We start from the raw sequence: 22038 nt of genomic DNA, 5'->3' as shown, positions 1-22038 counted from the left end.
CCGTAATTCACATAGTGGATATCCGCAATTGAATTGTAGATATCTGTAATGAGAAACCCCATAGACATGAATGGCAAAAATGACGTCATTTCTCCTAGGAGGAATGTCTTTGTGGATATCTGAAATGACAGTTGTGGATAGGAGGAATGTAGTTGCGGATATCCAAAATGTTCTCTTTGACTAGGCGAAACTGAATTGCAGATATCTGCAACACATATCCAGTCTAGCGAATTTATGTCAAATCGGCTTGCCATAGTGGAAGTGTTTGGTCCGTGTGCCCTCTCACTGGCATTTTCCTGTCTGTTCTCTTGTTGTCCGTCCTTCACTTCACTTCTTTCATCTCCTCCTCTTGCTCTGTCCGTGATTGTTTTTACGTCTGTCTGCTCCTTCTCGTTTGTTGCCATGCTGTCCGTCTTTCGAGGTTAAACAAAAAAATCGAAATTTCCCCCAAACAGCAAGATCTGTCCGAGGGGATTGTTTAAAATAATAAACTCTTCTTTTCGAACAAACGAAAAACTGACAATACATTGACGTAGAAACTTATTTTACTTGTGGAATAGACACTTAAGTTTGGCTTCTTTCACTGCTCTTGCCATCTCACTGTGACGACCTCAAGGGGCGTGTTCAGCGTGGTAAATCTGTAAGCGAATGATTTCACCCACAATACCTATTTATACATGTAAATGAATCAGGGGAAATGTGCAGAAAATAAAAATTAAGGTGCAATTTTATCATAATATTGTGTGACAACCCTGGAGTTGTGCTGCTGTGGTGTTGTGCTTGTGTGTGTTTCAGGTTCCTGTAGGCGGAGTCAGACCTTAGTAATCAGCAGTGATATGGCACATCTGTTGCTGACCAGTATTTAAGAGGGCTGCACACTGGGCTCTCCCCTTCACCAGATCTACCACCACATCCCAGCTTTTTCTTCTACTCTATCTACGTCTACCTATTCTTCTTATGTGTAAATCCAACCGGACGTTAGGGGTGTGATTGTCTTGTCTAGTGTGTTTGTGTCCCCCTGCGGCAGTGACGCACTGTGCGGGGGTGTCTGAGCCTGTTTGGAAGTGTACCTCGTGACAATGGCGGAGGCAAGCACGGAGCGGGTGAGTGGAAACGCGGTGACCCACGGAGGTGATAGCGGGAGAGGCACGGAGTTAAAGGCAGAGCAAGAGCTGCAAACCAAGGGAATGAGAGGGAGCTAACCGTAATGGTAGAGATGGAAGGCGAGGATGAAGCAATGGCGATGGAGCTGATGAGGTGCAGTCATTGGCTCTCCATTACTTATCTGTCCTTCGCACAACTCTCTATTCTCATCGCTCAGTCTATCTTCCATCTTGTCCATCACCTGTCTGCTACTCTCCTCATCTACCTCTTCTTTCTTATATAACTCTATATAAAATTCTTCAACTCTTTCCACTATCCCTACAAGGTCCGTTAATTTTTCCCTTCCCTTTCCCTCCACTGGCTCAAAATAAATTTTCTCCTGCCTTGTCTTCTCTAGCCCTAAGAAATACCCTGTACATTTTTCACCCTCTATTGCATACCTCGCCTTACTTATAATTATTGCACCTTTTCACATTCCCTGCTCTATCTCCTTTAGTTCATCTTTCATCCTTATGCATCCCTCTGTCACAATTACCCCTTCCCCAGCTTTCTTCTCCTCTTCGTCTAACTCCTGTTTTAACTTTTCTCTCATTCTTTCCCCTATTCTTACTGTGTTTCTTGCTCATGCCCCTTATCCCCTCTTTCAACCTTCCCCACCACCTCCCTATATCTTCCTTATACATCATGTCATTCATCTTGTGACAACCCTGGAGTTGTCTGCTGTGTGTGTTGTGTTTCAGGCTCCTGTAGGCGGAGTCGGAGCCTGGTGATCAGTGGGGATGTGGCACACCTGGGGGCCCACTACTTAAGGGGCCTGTAGACTGGGCTCTGGTCTCTCATTCACCGGGTCTACCTCAACATGGGCATGTGGAGGTTTTCTTTGTATTTTGTTCTTTGTAGTATTATTCCTGTAGAATAAATGCATAAATACTGTAACTGCAGAGCTTTGTGCCATTCAGTGTTTCTTGATGCACACATGAGCCAAGGTGTAACGAGTGGGGGCTCGTCCGAACTCCAGATCCAGGTTTGTTTCTCACCCTTTTCTGTCCTGAGAAAGTAATAGGCCCCTAGTAGGATAAGTTTCCCCTGGAATAGTGTACTGGTAGCCCAGGGTGTGTGATAACTTTAGAGTGTGAATGTAGTGCTTTGAGCTTACATTGGTGGGACTAATTGCATTACTTATCAGGCACTAATTAGATGGATTTACCTTTTGGAGTTACCTTTCCTGGTAGGAATAAGCAACAGTATCTCTCTCGGGGGGTCTGTTGGTCTGTTATTTTTGTTTGTTATTTTTGTGCATAAACATGATTTGACTTTGTGTCTTGGGTACACGTCCATGTCCGTCTGGTGAGTAACAGCATAGCTGGGGCTTTACCTGGTCATTGGTTTTGTGTTTAAAACACCTGTCATGAAATGCATGAAGACTAGGGTCTAGAGAAGGTAGTTAGCATTGGTTAGACAGATAGTCAGGGGAAAGGTATTCCAAAGGTATTCCAAGGTGTAACTGCTCTTTAAAATGCAGTTACACTCAGAGAAATGCTTGTACTTGAAATTGTGTTTAATTTAAATAAGATGCAGTCCAGATGAGGAACTGAAGGCTCTGTGTCGTTACTGCTGCTGCATTTATGTTGTATTCTACAGATATACTTAGTTACTTTGGTATCAATCTTGGGACCCGTAACATATATCTCCAACCAATAGTTTGACATAAAAAAAAAAAAATTAGCCAAAAATCGTAAAAACGGAAGGGGTACTGGCTCCTTGGTGTTGTCAGAACATACTAGCACATTGAGGCGTATTGTTAGTGTGTGTGGCCAAGCAACTCGACAAAGAAAGAAATAATGTTATAAGTTTTCGTGGAAAATAGTTTTGAGAAATTTTTTTTTTTTGTTGGGGGGGGGGGGGGGCAGGAGTGAAGCTTCCCTAGAGCACCAAATGTGCTAGGGCCGGCCCTGCCTCCCATCCACTCCTTCTCGATCTCCCTCATACACTCCTCATCCCAGTGGGTTTCCCTCGCCTGAAGGATCGGAGCTGGTGTTGTGCAATAGTACGTAAAAAGTGTTACCATACAATGGTGTGCCTTGAGGCACTCAATAAAATATAAAACATTAATATTGAAAATAATTTATATTAAATCATAACTTTAATTGGTTAAAGTTCTCGCAGGGCACCACCCTTCATAGAAGGGAAAAGATAGCCAATTCATTGATTAAGATCAGTCTCATTTAGATCTAGTTCAATTAGAAATCTCAATATTTTACCATTAAAGATTGTATAATGAACAATGAAGGTTATGGCGTTCTTAACTGTGATGGTTGGCAAAATTCACTTATGCAATATTAATGACAGTTCATTTGTGAAAGAAGAACATTTATTATGAACATAATAAAGTATAAAAACACAAATTACTTAACAATCAAACTGAATAACAACGAGGAGTGTGTGCGTGTGAATGTAAATTAGCATTCTTTAAAGAATGGTGCCTAAGATAAGAGCACCCCCCCTTCTTCTTAGGTTGCTTTACGGCCGTTGCTTTACGGCTGAGGGGGAAGGTTTAACTAGGTGAGAAGCTATGCGTGTCTGTGTGGATGTTAATCAGATAATGATAGTCAGGGACAAAGCCTGTGGCGAGCCTAACTATTAACCTTCATTTAATTTATGCCTACAACGTCACAGCATATATCAAACTTGTAAACACACCGAATTGAGTAAACAGTCTTGCTTAGTATGTATAATTATTAAGCCCAGATTATGTTACCAGTCCGAGGAAAAGAAAGTTGCTGTTCAGGTTGCAGTTCTGTGACGTCTCCTGGCTTTGTGGTCGTAGAGTTCTGCATCCGTGATTCTGTCGAGCGGTGTGCTCAGATGCTGGTTGAAGTTTTCCTGCAGGACATCGAGTCGCTACGAGGAGTTTTGTAGAGCTTGAAGGGCGAGGAGATTTCCTTGAGAAGGGTGAGCTGGGAGCTGCACCCCTGACCTCCGGTTGTGGGTTGGATAGAGAAGGAAGCTGGATCAGAGCTTGAGCAGCCTTCCGCCCTCTGAGAGATGGAAGAAGAGAGGCTGTAGCAGCCTTCCACCCTCGGGAGAATTGGAGAAAGAGAGGCTGGACAGCCTACTGGCTTTCAAAGGATTGTAGAAAGAGAAAGATTTTGGGGAGACCTCTCCTTATATTGGCCCCGGTGACCTCACAGGTCTTGGACCAGAGTGACCAATAGGAGTTGACCCTTGTGGTTCTTGACACCTTTGTGTGACATTGCCCAGACCCCAGGACATGCAGCATCCTGTTACATCCTCTGGGAGACTAAGTTCCTTGTCTTTCTAAGATCAATGGAACCTGTGGCATCTTGGGGGATTGAGTCCACTCCAGCACATGCGGCATGTTTGTTACAAGTTTGACTGAAAGGAGGCCTGTGGTTTGCACAAAAACCATGTCCCAACACTGGTTTCATCCCCTGAAGATGACGTTGTCGAAGGAACCATGCCTTTCAAAATGTGTATACCCTTTACACGCTGTCCAGGTGTGGGGTAGCGGTAATGCTGCTCTGCTACCGCATTTGAATGGGTAAGGTAGCCCGCCACCAATGTTTTTGCAGAATCGCTCATATCCTTGGTGCTCGTCTCAAAGACTCTGCGTACCACCTTGCTGCTCACTGCCGGGACATTGAACTTTTTTTGCAACCGTGCAATGTCATTGGTGGTCCGGTGAACCCCCTTCCATGTGCTGGAAAGGAAGAATAAATCTTTTGGATCCTCGACGTCCTCAATGTCCTCACCCCTCTTGCGTTTCCTGCCGGCTCTCTGGAAGACTGGCCGTGACCGTCTGTAGTAGATATCAAACCACTGTTAGACAAAAGAAAGGACATTGATGGGAGAAAAAGACATTAATTATGTTACTTTCAGCTGTAACAGAAATTATCCAGGTTCAGTCAGGAATTGTGGTGAACTTACTTGCTCCTGCTCCTGTGAAAGCGCAAACGAGGCCAGTTGTGTTGCTGCAGTCTTGTGCTCCTTTACCGCAATCACCCAACGTGGATGACCCTTCTCCGGTGAAAGTTCTTTGAACCTTGATAACCACTCACTCACAGTCATGTTTTCCACCACACTCGGCCGTTGCATGTGTCCTAGAACCACAACAGCCTCAAGGTAGTACAACACAATCTGGTTATCGCTCGAATCCAATGTGGCAGGATCCTCTTCAGACAGTGCATCCAAACATGCCAAGAATCTATCCTTGGCCTCCACCAATACAGCATGACAGTCTTGAGTTGACAACTGATTTTCGTTCAGCATCCATTCATGCCTATGAGAAAAAAAAGAGTGATATGAGACATATGAATTATGAAGCCAGAAGTGAAACTCAGTTAATTGCACCAGTATCAAATGTGATAAAAAATCACATTTCAGCAGAGAAAAGATTACCAGGTATTGACCATTTATATGGGTACAATGAAACAAACCTTTGGTTGAGGATCTCCTTCCTTGCTTGCTTGCCCAGTATCGGCATCATCTGGCTGAGGAGCTGAGTGAAACATTTGGCCTCTTCATGGAGCTGCTTATCCGTATTTATCAGGTTGGTTGTGTCCGTGTGGAATTTCAGGAATCTTTTCAAGCTCTTGAGGTAATTTATCTGTGTTCTCTTCTTCAGAGTAGCAGAGGTTTTAGTGAGGGACGTTTTGACTTTTTCTCTCTCATAAACAAACTGCAAGGAAACGTTCTCTTTGTTAGCAAAATATAGATACCGAGAGATGTTTTCAACCTGAAAATAAAAGACATCATGTTCAGTGACCTTCTAGCAATGACTGTTTTGCTTCATATAAATGCGTATAAAGGTTTCTCAGAAAAAGTGTTAAACATTTATTGGTCCTTACCTCCTGTTTGTAATTTCGAATCTTTTTGTCTTTTTTCATTTGCATGGCAAAATCTTTGAGAAGTGGGTGGCTCAGAGGATGTCTGTCGTTAAGGCCTTTCTCATACATTTCTTGCGTGCTTTTTTGAGCAAACTTTCTTGTTCGAGTGCCAACAGGGGCCTCGTCAGCCATGTCACCCCCTTCATTGTTAGAAGTCGTTCTAGTGGATGGTCCAGCTTCAGCATCTGTATTGGATAGTGTCTGAGCAGCTAAAGGCTCAGCATTGGCCTGAGAGTCGGGTAGGCCACGTATAACCATGTGGCCATTTTTCAGCTCCTCAACCAGTCTGTCAAAAAGAAAACAAGATATTTGAAAATATCAGTATATAAAAATTCTTATCAAAAAAAAAAAGGAGCAAGATAACGTTCTGTAAGCCACTTACCTTTGGATTGGAATCTTCATTTGACATGATTTCAGTGAGGTCTGAATAATTGAAAATTCTGCCTTCCTTAAGGATCTCGCTTGCTTCTTTCTTGGCATTTTCAACAATGGCTTGTATATCTTCCCTCGAGCCATCTTTCATGCATACCCTCGTCAAATGGACAGACAGGATATCTTGTGGTTTGGAACAAGCAGGACATAGCAAATAGTGCCTGTTTGGAGCTTTCTTGTAAAAGAAAAGAAAAGGCATGATTAACTTTTTTTAGTTTAACTCTACAGGCTATAAATAATTCCAAACATGTATTTATAAAACAGGAAAACATTAAAAATTCCTTACCGTGGAGCCATTTGTCAAACTGAGATAGGTCAGTGAAGATGAAGCAATAACAATTGGTTTTGTTTGTATCCAGCAGTTGAGGGGAGGTTCTCCAGAGTGAAATAGATAGATAGATAGATAGATAGATTACTTTATTCATCCCCGAAGGGAAATTAAGTCGTCATAGCAGCCGGTACATTTGAATAAAATAAAATAAAATAAAATAAAATAAAATAAAATAAAAATATAAAATATTGAGGTAGAAACAATAAAAACAGAAACAGCTGGAAACTGCTCAACATCTAACCTCACTGTAACCCCACTTCATGTCTCCGACCACTTCTTTATCTCTTATTCTCTCCCATTATCTCGAACTGACAACCTTAACACATCAACAGAGTCGGTACCTGTCCGTCGCAACATTCGTTCCCTCTCTCCTTCCTCTCTAGCCTCCTCTGTTCTATCAGCCCTCCCTTCCACTGACTCTTTCTCACTCATGCATCCTAACTCTGCCACTGACATTCTCCTTTCTACTCTGTCCTCCTCTCTTGACTCTCTCTGTCCTCTTACGTCACGACAGGTCCGCAAGTCCCTCCCAGCTCCGTGGTTGTCTGACTCGGTACGTGCCGTCAGAGCCACTATGCGATCATCAGAAAGGAAATGGCGGAAATCTAAACACCTGGAGGACCTGCTATCTTATCAGTCTCTTCTCTCCTCTTTTTCTGCCTCCATTTCCACAGCCAAAAGCACTTTTTACCAAACTGCAATTCAAGCCTCATTTTCTAATCCCAAAAAACTCTTCTCCATCTTTTCCAACCTCCTCAACCCTCCCAGTCCCCCTCCTCCTTCCTCTCTTCTACCAAGCCACTTTGTCAACTACTTTACCAAAAAGATAGATGACATACGCTCTTCATTTTCTGATCCTCCTTCTATAACCACACTTCCAACAACTTCATCTTCGTCCCCTTCGCTCTCCTCTTTCACCCCCCTGTCTCCCAATCAAGTTCTGACCTTGGTAACCTCCGCCCGCCCGACCACCTGCCCCCTTGACCCCATCCCTTCTCACATTCTCCAGTCTATTGCCCCTGACCTTCTTCCTTTTCTTACCCATCTAATCAACACTTCCCTGTCAACTGGCTGTTTTCCTAATTCTCTGAAGGAGGCAAGAGTAAATCCTCTCCTGAAGAAACCCACCCTGGACCCGTCTGAAGTAAATAACTACAGACCTGTCTCTCTCCTTCCCTTTGTTTCCAAAATTCTTGAGCGTGCTATCTTTAATCAACTTTCCTCCTATCTTAACCACAATAATCTTCTTGACCCTCACCAGTCTGGTTTCAAGGCAGGTCACTCAACTGAGACTGCCCTCCTTGCTGTCTCTCAGCAGCTTCACACTGCTAGAGCAGCCTCTCTCTCCTCTGTCCTCATCCTTCTAGACCTCTCTGCTGCATTCGACACAGTGAACCACCAGATCCTTATTTCCTCCCTTCAGGACCTCGGTGTCTCAGGCTCTGCTCTCTCCCTGCTCTCTTCCTACCTCAATGAACGCACTTATAGGGTAACTTGGAGAGGGTCTGTGTCTGAACCTTGTTCCCTCACTACTGGGGTCCCTCAAGGTTCTGTCCTAGGTCCTCTCCTCTTCTCTTTGTACACCAACTCCCTCGGCTCTGTCATTCACTCACATGGCTTTTCCTACCATAGCTATGCTGATGACACCCAACTAATCCTGTCTTTTCCCCGATCAGAAACACAGGTAGCAGCACGAATCACTGCCTGTCTGACCGACATCTCTCAGTGGATGTCTCAACACCACCTGAAGATTAACCTTGACAAAACTGAACTTCTTTTCCTTCCAGGGAAAGACTCTCCCTTCCACGACCTGACTATTTACTTTGACAACTCTGTGTTAACCCCCACTGCGACGGCTAGGAACCTGGGCGTAACACTCGACAGCCACCTCTCCCTTACTGCCAACATTTCTGCAACAACACGGTCCTGTAGATTCATGCTGTACAACATCAGGAGAATACGCCCCCTTCTCACTCAGAAGGCGGTGCAGGTTCTGGTCCAGGCTTTGATCATCTCACGTCTAGATTACTGTAACTCGCTCCTGGCAGGTCTACCTGCTACTGCCATCCGACCTTTGCAGCTCATCCAGAATGCAGCAGCTCGACTGGTTTTTAACCAACCTAAATTCACTCACACTACTCCTCTCCTCTGCTCCCTTCACTGGTTACCAGTGGCTGCTCGCATCCGGTTCAAAACACTAGTACTTGCGTACCATGCTGTGAACGGATCCGGTCCAGTCTACATCCAGGACATGGTCAAACGTTACACCCCACCCCGTTCACTCCGCTCTGCTTCGGCCAATCAGCTCGTTGCTCCCTCACTGCGAGCTAAACAATCATCAAAAACACGACTGTTTTCCGTCCTGGCTCCTAAATGGTGGAATGAGCTCCCCATTGACATCCGGACATCAGAAAGTCTACACATCTTCCGCCGAAAACTAAAAACATACCTCTTCCGACGTTACCTTGAATGAAAAAAAAAAAAAAAAAAAAAAAAAAAAAAACCCACTAACAACTTTTTGAAACTAACACTTTACTAGCACTTAAATGGCACTTACTTATAGCACTTTGTAGTTTTGCTTTATTTGAAGAAATTGTATTTTCTTGATTCTTGTCGTCCTTGGTATGTACCCTCGGGTTTGAATGCAATTATTGTAAGTCGCTTTGGATAAAAGCGTCAGCTAAATGAAATGTAATGTAATGTTATGTAATGAAAGCCCAATACTTATACACAGATGAGACAGGGAATGTTGATGGGTGGAGCTACAACAAAATACTGGGTGCAATCAAAGGTGGCCTGCTAATCATATCAAATAAAAGTGATAATTCTTAAGAGAACCCTCAAACAAAGGGTGCCTGGTATTCCCTTAAAATAAACACCTTTTTTTTTTTGAGAATCTTCTGAATACAAACAAACAAATGTCAAAGATCATGGTCTCTCAGGTAGAAAGACCTTCTCTTGCATATGTCCATTCTTTCCAGGCTCTTTTTCTGTAAAGTTTCATCAAACACTGTGAGCCACACAGACCCCACCCTGAGTGCTCACCAAGGGTCATTCACCTACAGTCATTGCCACAACAGAAGTGTGAAGTGAGTTACACATCCTTTGTTATTGTTAATGACCCAGCCTTTCACAAAAAGCACAGCACAACACGCCCGCCGGTCCAACAACATTCCTCCAGCCAAGAAATATGAATGGAACTGAGGAATTATATCTATCAAGCTACCCCAAAGAGAAACACTTATTTATAATCTTTTAAAAATGAATTCCTCTGTTTGATGAAACTTTACAGAAAAACTATTTTGAGCCTGGAAAGAATGGACATATGCAAGAGAAGGTTTGATATGAATAGCAGGCCACCTTTGTTTGAGGGTTCAAGGGTGGATCGCATACACTAACCAACCAGCACCCAGTATTTTGTTGTAGCTCCACCCATCAACATTCCCTGTCTCATCTGTGTATAAGTATTGGGCTTTCCAGCTGTAATTCACTCTGGAGAACCTTTCCTCAACTGCTGGACTGGAGAATCATCCCTCAACTGCTGGATACAAACAAAACCAATTGTTATTGCTTCATCTTCACTGACCTATCTCAGTTTGACAAATGGCTCCAGGGTAAGAAATATTTAAAGTTTTCCTTAATAGCATGTATTCCAGTGGTGGGAGGTAGATTACTTAAGTAGATTTTTCACATATTTGTACTTTACTTGAGTATTTATTTTCCTGACGACTTTTAACTTGTACTCGTTACATTTTAACACAAATTTCTGTACTCTTATCTATTCTCAAAACTGGACGTGTCCAGTGATTTTTTTTTTACTAGCACTGTGCAGGTTGTTAACCAAAGAGGAAAACTATCCTATTTGTTGTGCCTAGAACTTGTTTCCTTTTGCTGACTTATCACAAGGGGTATTGTGTATCACTCCTGCTACTGATTAGAAAACGAAAAGGTCCATGTTTAGTGATATTTACAGAATTGTTTAGCGGTTATACTGTGGTCTATTAGTGGTCTTAGGCAGACACAAGAGACACTTGTTTCTTACTATGTTCGTTCTTTGTTGTCCCTAGAAGTTCGAATGCACTAGTCCATTACTATTTGAACATCAGCATCTGGGGTTCAAAATTTGTAAAATTATAGAATATATGTATATTTTTGTTATAATTTTTCAGTCAGTTGAAATAAATCCTGAGGAGAACGATTTTGGGTTGTTTTGTGTCTGTATAGACTATAAAAAGCACTTTGCATTTTAAATTTTGGTACTTGTACTTTTACTTTTGATACTTAAGTACATTTCAACAGCAGATACTTTTAATACTTAAGTAAATTTAATATGAGCTACTTTAAGACTTTTACTTTTACCGGAGTCACTTTCAGGTACGATATCTGTACTTTCACTCAAGTATGGCATTCAAGTACTTTATACACCACTGATGTATTACCATGTGTAACCATTGTACAACTTTTGTTGTAATGACATATGGATTAATGTATTTATTTTCTTTTTCCAGGAAATCAAGCAGACACTGGCTCCTCTGTCCAGTTTGTATGAAGACCCAAGAATCCCTAAGCTGTCACCTGCGCAGATCATGCATGAAGGAATCAGAAGAATCAGACAGAGGAGAGGTGGTTGAAAAGGCCAAGAGTGATGTGTTGGACCTCCTGAAGACTAGACGGGCTTTTAGCTATAAAGTTCTTAGCCGCATTGTCTCATCTTCAAATCCACTTGAAAGACTGATTGTGGAGCTGAAAAGTCATCACATGTTTGTGACCGGAGAGCCTACACCTTTGCCCCAAGGGAATCCAAGGTTTGTCGCAGAAACTGGTGAGCCATCCGGAGAGGCAGGGTCATCTGACGTGGAATCTGCCAGCAGCGGTGAACTGTTTCAATGTAACCGGGAAACAGCTTACAAGGCCAGAACCTCATTGAAGAAAGCGAACGAAATGGGGATTCTGGAAAAGCATTCTATAGATCATCCACTGCTTCAGGGCTTTGCCGAACACCTACGGGTCAATATGGAAAATACGAAGTACAAACAGGAGGTTGAGACTGTTTCTCGGTACCTTTATTATGCCGACCCTGTCGAACCATCCTTGAAGTTTGTCAGGGACAGAGAGAAGCTCTTAAGCTACACAAGAAAACAGTCGGAGGCAAACTACAGGGCACAGACTTCAGTCAAGTACCTAAAGTGCTTGAAAAGGTTGGTACTTTTGTTTTATTATGATGTCAACAGTTTACACTATACACATAAATACTTGTTAATGCATGTACATAACTCAACTTAAATCCATTTCCTTCCTCCTTACAGATTCTTGGATTACAACACTGCATTGACCAATCTGAGACAGGATGACAAGGCGCTCTGCAATGGCTGCGTTGATTTCGTGGATTACATTGGCTCTGTGCAGAGTATGCTCTCTAAGCAAGTGGGCAAAGAGATTGTATCCAAGAGGCATGCCATGTTCATGGATAAAGATGTTCTTAGTCCTCGTGACTGCTGGGCCATTTTTGAGAAAGCTGAGGAAGGATTTTTGAACATCATGAATCAACTTGGTGACTGCTCTACCCCCCCTCCCCCTGGCGGCTTCCCAGTGCACATTTGTGCTGTACTATCTGGAGGCAATCGTCATACTGAAGCACTGTCAAAGGCCATGTGTGGTGGAGAACATGAAGGTGAGTGTTACTGTCCTCTATTGATAGATTTCCCTTGACAGTTTAGCCATTACATTTACTAACTCGCCGAATGGCTTGGGCGGAAACAAGAAGCGGAACATACAATCATATATGCAGCACATTTTGCGGTTGGAATTGCCCTGTCGAAGCAGGAGGAGGAGTGGTTTGAAAAGTACTACACAAGAGTGCGACCACAACACCTTGCTGCAAAAGGGAAACGCAAGCGGGATGAACGGAATGACAAGGATGGTGATGAATTTTTCTTTGTCTCCTCAACGGGGAAGAAAATCAACAACCCAACCGCTGACCTGGACCGCCTGCATGAAAAGCACAACCTCCCCCATGTGAACAGCCAGACTGTGCGAAGAACATTTGAGACGGAAGCTAACCGCTTGGATGAGCCAAAGAAGGCATTGGTGGCTGGCTACCTGGCCCATTCTGTCAACACAACTGCAAAATACTATCGATTGAAAAATCCGGGGGCAGTTGTGGAGGGCGCTGATCTATTGGCCAAGATGGTTGAGGCGTCAAGGTGAGCACATTTTATATTTGTCAAGACAATGCCAACATAGTCAAGCACACTATTATCTATATTGAACGCACTTGTTTTTCTTCTAATCTCACTATTTTTCATTTTTATGTAGTGCCAGGCCTTCCAGAGAAGGCAACAGTCATGAGCCGTTTGGAGAAGGGCCTATTCATCTGTCTGATGAGTCTTCCAACCATGGTGACCATTGTGCTGACCTTTCATTGAAACAGCCAGTGATACATTTGCACAAGCTTCCAGGGGAAAATGAAAAGGTCAGGTTCCATGAGGCACTAAATCAACTCCTGAAAAAACACCCTGTTACACTGAGTGGGAAACAGCCACAAGTGAAAGAGCGCAGGAATGTCTCTCAAGTCTGGGAGCAGAAGCTTTACACACACTGGCGGAAGATTCAATTTGAAAAGCGTGTAAACCATACCCGTGGTGAGTACTTATTATTTAATTTTTTTGTATGTATTATTATTTATTTATATTTAACATTACTTTCAAGTAAGACTGATTGCACAAATCAAAGATTTCAATTATTGTATTCATGACTAACAAAACTTGTTATTTATTTTGACAGAACAATTCAGTCGGCGTATGCCAGCAAAAGACAGAGTCGACGCATGGGTACGAAAGCAGGGATGGAAGGGGATGACTGCCAACATAGGCAGTGTAGTTATCGACAACTGGGCACCTTCTGGATCTGTTGACCGTATCATGGACAGCAAACAGATCCAGACAATGGTGAAAACACAGCAGTGGAAAGGACTTTACATTCAGGATTTCAACGAAAGGGGCAGAGGGATCGTTACGACACGCACATTTAAGGCTGGTGAGGTTGTCTGCGACTACCATGGAACTGTTGTTAGCAGAAAGAAGGGTGAGGAAATTCACAAAATCACCAATAAAAAGGAGACTGGCTATATCTTATTTTTCTGGAACAGCAAAGGACAGGCAATGTGCATTGATGCCCACTCAGAGACTTGTCATTGCCACCCTGGGATGCAGACGGTTGGCAGGCTGATCAATCACTCCAAAAGAAAATCCAACATAAGGCCCATGCATTTTGCTGTTGACATGGATGGAGAAGAAAAGGATATCATCCTTTTCCTCGCAAACAGGACTTTACTGGTGGATGAGGAAGTTATGTTTGACTATGGAGTCAACAAGAACTCTTTTAACAGAGAGGGTGCAAGTTGTGAATTGCTCGACGACTAGCAAATATTGTCTCTGTACTTTTAAAACACAATTCCAGTAAAGTGTTTTGATGCTAATACAAATAATTTGGCGTACTCTTCATCTTCTCATAATATTTCAACTCATTTTAAGGATTCAGTATGGGGGCCTGGCTGGCAGGGGGCATTGTTGCAGACACCTGAGTGTTCATGTCACTGTCCTGCTTATTTATTTAATTTTCAAGAATAAAAACAGTGTTCCAACTGTATATACGTCTTTACGTCTTTATTTTAAGAAAAAAAACGTTTTCCATTATTGTACAATACAAAACAGTGTAAATAATGTCGACATTTATAAATAATTTTGTACATTTGCATACACAATGTTCGCCATGTCCTGAAGAGGGATTTTCTTTTAAATCAAAAAATAACATTAATTTCGGTAAGATAACTTTCTGGGAGGATGTGAGTGACCCAGACTCGTGACCTCAGATGCTTTTTTCTATTTTTTCTATTAGAGTTCACTGAAGACGACCCTGAGAAGTGGTTGAAAGCTCAGCAAACAAGTTGAGCTCTTGGTTGAACTGATCCAGAGTCACGCTCCTCTGAAATAATTATGAGATATCTTAGCAAAACTTGATATTTACATTCTTATATTTACGTTTGATACTCTAATTCTGTCTTAAATTAACTTTTACATGAAGAAAACCTTGCACATTGTACAGTTTAATTCAGATCAAACAAATAACCTCAGACAGGGTGCTTTGATGACTCAGGCCAAATCATAGCCAGACCAGATCATAAGAAACTAACATACATCTAAGGAGAAACTTTTCAAGGGGATGGCTGGAGGAAAGTGCAGAGTTGGGAGTCAGCTTGCTAACAAGGGAGCAAGGGGTGGAAATAACCGAACGAAAGACAAAAACAAAACAGAACGAAAACTGAACGGACTGCGGAGAACGGGTGTGAGTGAAGAAGAGAGAGAGAACGGAGCATGAAGTTTAAAAAAAAAGATCACAGATCGCAGATCAGTAGACTTGACGATCAGCTGATCAGACATCCCTGAACCCTCTCTTCTTCCTCATCCTTCCATTCGCATGCACGTAGAACCCCTTGCCACTGTCACGGTAGTATTTATTTATTTAGAGCATCGGACCGATTCCCTCACATCTGTGGATCCTCACCTCCTCTGGGATATTATTTGGAAAGTTTCTTCATTTCCTGTAAGTGATCTCCAGTGCGCTCCGTGAGCCTGATGGCACAGTCACGTTCACTGCAGTGATTTGTTGATACACGCAGTGTTTGAAGATATTATTAAAACCTATGAATGACTCGGCTCCGTAACTCCACGGTTAAATGGAATCTAAACGTAATTTGCTGCAAGTTATGTTAAAATTAAAAGGTTCGAGTGGAACAGACATGTCGCTCGAGCAAAACTAAGCTGTTGGTTTTATTGTAAATGATGAAGTGGATTAATAATCTGACTTCAGTTCACCACCTCACGTCTTTGTCGCCACTTTCCCCTCTCCAAAACGTTCGTACGCATGGGTCAGAGTTTGCGTGGAAATACGCAACGTTTGCGTGAGAAGTGGCGTACGCACGTTTCAGCCCCCGCAACGGTTCTAAATGAGACCTCCTGTTCTCTCCCCTCGTTGCTCCTCTCCACCTATTTCCCCTCTGTGCCTCGTTTGACCAGCGGTGGAAGTGTTTGGTCCGTGTGCCCTCTCACTGGCATTTTTCTGTCTGTTCTCTTGTTGTCCGTCCTTCACTTCACTTCTTTCATCTCCTCCTCTTGCTCTGTCCGTGATTGTTTTTACGTCTGTCTGCTCCTTCTCGTTTGTCGCCATGCTGTCCGTCTTTCGAGGTTAAACAAAAAAATCGAAATTTTCCCCAAACAGCAAGATCTGTCCGAGGGGGTTGTTTAAAATAATAAACTCTTCTTTTCGAACAAACGAAAAACTTACAATACATTGACGTAGAAACTTATTTTACTTGTGGAATAGACACTTAAGTTTGGCTTCTTTCACTGCTCTTGCCATCTCACTGTGACGACCTCAATGGGCGTGTTCAGCGTGGTAAGTCTGTAAGCGAATGATTTCACCAACAATACCTATTTATACATGTAAATAAATCAGGGGAAATGTGCAGAAAGAAAAAATTAAAGTGCAATTTTATCATAATATTGTGTGACAACCCTGTAGTTGTGCTGCTGTGGTGTTGTGCTTGTATGTGTTTCAGGTTCCTGTAGGCGGAGTCAGACCTTAGTAATCAGCAGTGTTATGGCACATCTGTTGCTGACCAGTATTTAAGAGGGCTGCACACTGGGCTCTCCCCTTCACCAGATCTACCACCACATCCCAGCTTTTTCTTCTACTCTATCTACTTCTACCTATTCTTCTTATGTGTAAATCCAACCGGACGTTAGCGTTGTCATTGTCTTGTCTAGTGTGTTTGTGTCCCCCTGCGGCAGTGACGCATTGTGCGGGGGTGTCTGAGCCTGTTTGGAAGTGTACCTCGCGACAATGGTGGAGGCAAGCAAGGAGCGGGCTAACTGTAATGGTAGAGATGGAAGGCGAGGATGAAGCAATGGCGATGGAGCTGATGAGGTGCGTGAGGGAGCTGTGTGGAGGGCTGCTGGCGTGTAGACACATGGACGGGGGAAAAAAATATGTAATGACCATGAGTAACCCGTAAGGTAAAGAGAGGCTCATGGATGGGTTTAAAATTGGAGAAACGATGGTGCATTTCAGAGAGCAGTTAATGATGAGCTGGTGGTATCATCCCTATACCTTCCTCATACATTCTGTCATTCATCTTGTGACAACCCTGGAGTTGTCAGCTGTGCTTCTGTTTCAGGCTCCTGGTGATTAGCATGGATGTGGCAAACCTGGGGTGGCCACTACTTAAGAGGCCCGCAGACTGGGCTCTGGTCGCTCATTCACCGGATCTACCTCAACATGGGCATGTGGAGGTTTTCTTTGTATTTTGTTCTTTGTAGTATTATTCCTGTAGAATAAATGCATAAATACTGTAACCGCAGAGCTTTGAGCCATTCAGTGTTTATTGTTGCACACATGAGCCAAGGTGTAACAAGTGGGGGCTCGTCCGAAATCAAGATCCAGGTTTGTTTCTCACTCTTTTCTGTCCTGAGAAAGTAATAGGCCTCTAGTAGGATAAGTTTCCCCTGGAATAGTGTACTGGTTGCCCAGGGTGTGTGATAACTTTAGAGTGTGAATGTAGTACTTTGAGCTTACATGGGTGGGACTAATTGCATTACTTATCAGGCACTAATTAGAGGGATTTACCTTTGGAGTTACCTTTCCTGGTAGGAATAAGCAACAGTATCTCTCTCGGGGGGTCTGTTGGTTTGTTATTTTTGTTTGTTATTTTTGTGCATAAACATGATTTGACTTTGTGTCTTGGGTACACGTCCATGTCCGTCTGGTGAGTAACAGCATAGCTGGGGCTTTACCTGGTCATTGGTTTTGTGTTTAAAACACCTGTCATGAAATGCATGAAGACTAGGGTCTAGAGAAGGTAGTTAGCATTGGTTAGACAGATAGTCAGGGGAGAGGTATTCCAAAGGTGATGAAATATACATTTAAAAATTTAAAAAAAATTCAGGCTCACCTTGAACTCTCCTTCTCCAACATTTATCTCTGTTTTATCTTCCTCCCTCATCAAATCAAATATCAAATCAAAGTTTATTGTCACATGCACCAATGACAGTGTCATCGGAGCAGTGCAATTCTTGTGACATGGCAGGCAACATCTACGCAGTAGACGACTTTACAAAATAGAAAAATAACATACTTTATAACATACAGCATATAAACATATAACAGTCAAATGAAGCAGAAGTTTACATGGTGAAAAAGTGGGTAATAGGCTGTTTTGGAGTGTTCTCAGATTCTGCCTCGCTGTGCTTTTTTCGGAATGTTTTTTTTGTCTTTCGTTAAGTTATTTTCTCCCTTTGCTCCGTTGTTACCAAGCTGACTCCCAGCTCTGCAATATCCTCTGCTCCTTTTTTTTTTCTCCTCCTCCCTCACGCTTCTCGCCAGGCCTCAGCACACTGGCCGCACCAGCTGACAAGGGACGTTCTGGACCAAGGGAGGAGAGGACGAGAGGAAACGACGCGGAGGTGGACGGAGGAGAGCTGGAGCCAGGGGCAACGATGGAAAGGAAAGGGTCGACAGAAGGAAGGAGAGACGGAACGAAGAAGACAGGTCTGGAGACGAGAAGGCCAGAAATGACGACAGAAGCAAGGAGAAGCGGGGCGGAGGAGAAGGATCTGGAGGCAAATGGAGAAGGATCGGTGAAGGCCGGCCTGGAGGAGAAGGAGACGACAGAAGCAAGGGGAGTCGGAGCGGAGGATGCAGGCCTGGACGCTAAGGAGGGAAGAAGGCGCAGAGAAGAGAAGGGAGAGAGGAAGGAAGTGCTGAGTGGAGCAACGCACACAACGAGCGGGGAGGAGACCACCACATCACAGAAGGTAGGATCAGAAACTGACATGGACTTAACGGAAATAACACAACTAAGGAAAAGGCAGAATACCCAGCGGCACATGAGGATTAATAAAAAAACTAAGAATAAGGAAAAACCAAAAGGAAAATTACGATACTAATAATGTTAACAATAATCTCAATAAATGCTAGGGGGCTAAAGAACAAAAACAAAAGACATCAGATATATGGAAAGAATAATTATGACATAATATGTTTACAGGAAACACACTGGGATGAGAGATGTATAAAAGAGGTGGAGTATGAATGGAGGGGAGATGTGTATGCAAATAATGGAGATGGGAATGCAAGGGGAGTAGCGATATTAAGAGTGGAGTGATAGAAAATATGAGAAGGTGTGATGATGAGGGAGATGGGAGGGTGATAGGGATCAAATTTGAATATATGAATGAGGAAATGAAGCTGGTAAATGTGTATGCTCCGAATGAGGAGAAAGAAAGAAAGGTGATGTTTGAAAAGATGGTAAAAATGTGTGATGACAAGTGTATGATTGTTGGGGACTTTAATGTGTGGTGTGGGAAACTGGATGTGTCAAAGAACATGCATTTTAAAAATGATACAACAAGAGAGGTATTAGAAAAACTAAAAAGTATGACAGGACTGACTGATGTATGGAGAGAAAGAAATCCAGAGGGGAGAGAGTTCTCAAGAATACAACTGGTGAAAGGGGAATTAAAACAGAGCAGGATAGATTTAGTATTGAGCACGAAGGGCTTAGCAGAAGGGATAAAGAGTATAGAATATATAACCACAACTTATAGCGATCACAAGGTGTTAAAATATACAATAGGAGGGGAAACATAGAGAAGAGGAGGGGGGGTGTGGTGTATGAATGGTCAGTTGCTCAAAGATGAAAAATATAAAAAAGAGGTGAGAGATTACATACAGTGGGAGATGGATGAGAGCATGTATGAGGAAGACACAGGGAGGTGGTGTGAAAGGTTGAAAGAGGGGATAAGGGAAATAAGCAAAAAACACAGTAAAAATAGGGGAAAGAAAGAGAGGGAGAGAGAAAAAAGGTTAAAAGAGGAGTTAGAGGAAGAGGAGAACAAAGCGGGGGAATTATGACAGAGGGATACATAAGGAAGAAAGATGAACTAAAGGAGATAGAACAGAGAAAGTGTGAAGGTGCAATAAGAAGAAGTAAGGCAAGATATGCAGTAGAGGGTGAAAATGTACAAGGTATTTCTTAGGGCTAGAGAATACAAGGCAGGAGAAAAATTATTTTGAGCAAGTGGAGGGAAAGGGAGGCGAAAAAATAACAGATTTTGTAGGGATAGTGGAAAGAGTTGAAGAATTTTATAGGGAGTTATATAAGAAAGAAGAGTTAGATGAGGAGAGTAGCAGACAGGTGGTAGACAAGATGGAGGCTAAACTGAGTGATGAGGATAGGGAGGTGTGCGAGGGAGAGATAAGTAAGGGAGAGATAGAGAAAGCAATAAATGGGTTAGGCAGGAATAAAAGTCCAGGGATAGATGGAATAATAGGCGAATTTTATATAGAGTTTAGAGAAGAATTAGTACCAGTATTGGATAGATTATATAGATGGATAGAAGAGAAGGGAGAAATGCCGCATAGTATGATAACAGGGTTAGTTAGCATCATTTATAAAAAAGTAAGTAGGGACAAATTAGAAAATTACAGGCCACTCACAGTGTTAAATGGGGACTATAAGGTTTTAGCAAAGGTGTTAGCAAATAGATTGAAGGGAGTAATAGGGACGGTGGTGGGAAGCACACAAGCATATAGTATACCAGGGAGAGACATAGCAGACACAATAAGTAGCATTAGGGATACAATAATACACATGAAGAGAAACAGTGGAGGGGTTATAGCGAGTTTAGATCTTAATAAAGCATTCGATAGAGTAGATCACGGATATTTGTATAAAGTGTTAGGAAAGATGGGATTTGGAGAGAAATTGATAGGATGGGTGAGGAGAATGTATGAAAGAGCAGGAAGTAAGATTAAGGTCAATGGGATAGTCACGGGTGAATTTAGAATAGAAAGATCAGTGAGGCAGGGATGTCCGCTATCGGCTTTGCTGTACTCCTTGTCGGCAGAGCCGTTAGCGGAACTCATTTTGAAAAATAGGAGGATTAGGGGGATAGAAATACCGGGTGGACAGGTGAGCACTCTATATCAATATGCGGATGACACAACGGTGACAGTTAGGGATAGGGAAAGTGTAGTTGAAGTATTAGGGAGTGTAGAATTATATGGTAGGGCATCTGGAGCCAAAATATACATAGATAAGTCAGAAATAATGTACATAGGTGGGAGTAGAGAAAAGATGGGAGAGATAGGATTGAAGGAAAACAATGGGTACATGAAGGTGCTAGGGATAAACTTGGGGATTGAGGGAGAGGAAGGGAGGGATAGGCAATACGAAGTAATGATAAATAGCCTGAAAAAAACGTTAGGGTTTTGGAAACTAAGGAAGTTGAAACTAAAAGGTAAGGTAGTAGTGGTGAATGCGCTGATTATGAGTAAAATGATATATGTGATGAATGTGATGGATGTGCCTGTGAGAGTGTTGAAAGAGGTGGAAGGGGTTATAAGTAACTTTTTGTGGGATGGGGGGGGAGTAAGGATAGCGAGGGAAGTTTTAGAAAATGATTATGAAGACGGGGGGTTGAAGTTAGTGAATCTAGAGGGGAAAAAGAAGGCACTAAGGGTAAAAATGATGGTAAGATACTTAAGGGATGATGGAGACCATGTGTGGAAGGCCTTTTTGAAAGAAGCAATGAATAAATGTGGAGGATGTGGGGAGAGTGGAATGTACATGAAATTTAAAAAAGGCATGATGAATGGGGTGACGGAAATCCACAAAGAGATGTTTGGAGCATGGGGTGAGTTTTTAAAAAGTGTGAAGTATGAATGCGAGGATGTGAGACAGGTTTGGGAGCAACCAGTGTTTTTAAATCCCAAACTCACGGTGGGAGGAGAAATGATTTATAACAGGGTGATGTGGAGGGCTGGGATAAGAAGGATAAGGGATTTAGTGTATGAGTATATACCAGGATTCATGGGAGCACAGGCAGTGGTGGATGAAGTAAGAGAGAATGGGGATGAAATTTGGCTAGGCACAGCAAGAGGTGAATTAGAGAAAATTAAGAAAGCAATGCCCAAAGAGTGGATAGGAATGATAGAGAGAGAAAACATGGTGAAGGTGGGAAACAAGATAGAGATGTATGTTGGGGAAGGGGAGTGCAAGGTGAGTCTGAAAAATGTGAAAACCAGGGTTATGTATGCATGTATGAGAGGAAAAGAGATACGGAGACCGGCTGCAGAGAAAGTGTGGAGCAAAGTAATGAATGAGTTGGATGCGAGAAAGATATGGGAAAATCTGAGGGTGGAATG

The sequence above is a fragment of the Platichthys flesus genome, chromosome 22 (genome assembly GCF_949316205.1).
Source record: "Platichthys flesus chromosome 22, fPlaFle2.1, whole genome shotgun sequence".
Taxonomy (NCBI): Eukaryota; Metazoa; Chordata; class Actinopteri; order Pleuronectiformes; family Pleuronectidae; genus Platichthys; species Platichthys flesus.
Note: the sequence above shows the minus strand (reverse complement) of the source record.